Source organism: Kryptolebias marmoratus, linkage group LG5 (genome assembly GCF_001649575.2).
Source record: "Kryptolebias marmoratus isolate JLee-2015 linkage group LG5, ASM164957v2, whole genome shotgun sequence".
NCBI classification, from domain to species: domain Eukaryota; kingdom Metazoa; phylum Chordata; class Actinopteri; order Cyprinodontiformes; family Rivulidae; genus Kryptolebias; species Kryptolebias marmoratus.
Window position 1 is genome coordinate 16,342,977 of NC_051434.1, and position 1,032 is coordinate 16,344,008.

The following is a 1,032-nucleotide window of genomic DNA, read 5'->3' on the forward strand; positions in this document are numbered from 1 at the left end:
GTTACAGTTAGCAAACACCTCCTAAAAGCTAAAAATGAAGTAAGAAGCAGATTTCGAAAAGACACTAAGTCTTTCAAGGATCTGAAGAGTTTCCAATGCTTTTCTGTGAGGAAAAACAAACGAAATAATTCAAAAAGTAGCTTATTAAAGTAATAATGAATGAGGTGAACAGTCTATAGGAAAGGGTAAAACAGCTGAATGCATGCTGAATTAATTGGTGAACAGGAAAACAGCTGTGTGACTCAGCATCACACAGAGACGGATCTGCCCTCGTGTTGCTGTTATGTCTCCAAAAATGATTGCAAAAGCAGCTCGCTGTCAGCTTATGAAAGTAGAGTCATGTAACCCGGTGCGTCTGTGTGTGTGTGTGTGTGTCGGTGTGTTTTGAGTGCACTGCGCCTTTAAACGAGGGGGCGTGGCTCCGCTACTACGACCCGCCCCCTCCTGCATAAACAGCCAATTCTCCTTTCCCTGGGATCACATTAGCGCAGCAGTCTGCGAAGAAAAGTGACCCCGACCGGGAGCGAGCCAGCGAGCGAGCCTGGGCCACCGAGACCGAGCGGACTCCTGTAACCCCCGGGGACTGTGTGCCCTCCCCTCCAAAAAAACAATAACAAAACAACAACAATAATTATAAGTCGGCGAAGAGCGCAGCGCTCTGAGTTAAAAGCCGAGCGCCTCCTGGACACGTTGGGTTCGCGCGCGGAGGATCTATGAAGACGCGGACAGGTTTCCCTTCCTCAGCACCAGGTAAATCCTTTCTCTGGGCGCCTTTTTCTTCTATTTTTTTTTTCCACAGGAACTTCTCTTGTGCTCATTCTTACTCGCGTTTGGAGAAGATGACCCCCCTCCTTTTTTAAATTTTTTTTTTTTTAGGAGGACCTGGCAGTTTTCTCAGCGCGCGCCTGCAGCCTAATTAACTGATGGGGCGCTTTTTTTCCGCCGCAGCTGCTCTGAGAGCTCTGATAAGGAGGAGCCACGGAAAACTACTTTACATACTCGCTCCAAATCTCTCTCCCCCCCCCCCCCCCC

The 1,032-nt window shown here is 48.6% G+C and overlaps 1 protein-coding gene across 1 annotated transcript in view; it reads left to right on the forward strand.

Annotated features, from left to right (window-relative positions):
* Positions 1-467: 467 nt before the first annotated feature.
* The window catches only part of myclb (MYCL proto-oncogene, bHLH transcription factor b), a 5,107-nt gene continuing 4,542 nt past the window's right edge, over positions 468-1,032 (forward strand). The window contains exon 1 of the mRNA XM_017420953.3: positions 468-750. The gene's annotated coding sequence lies outside the window, so the exon portion shown is untranslated. The remainder of the gene's footprint in view (positions 751-1,032) is intronic.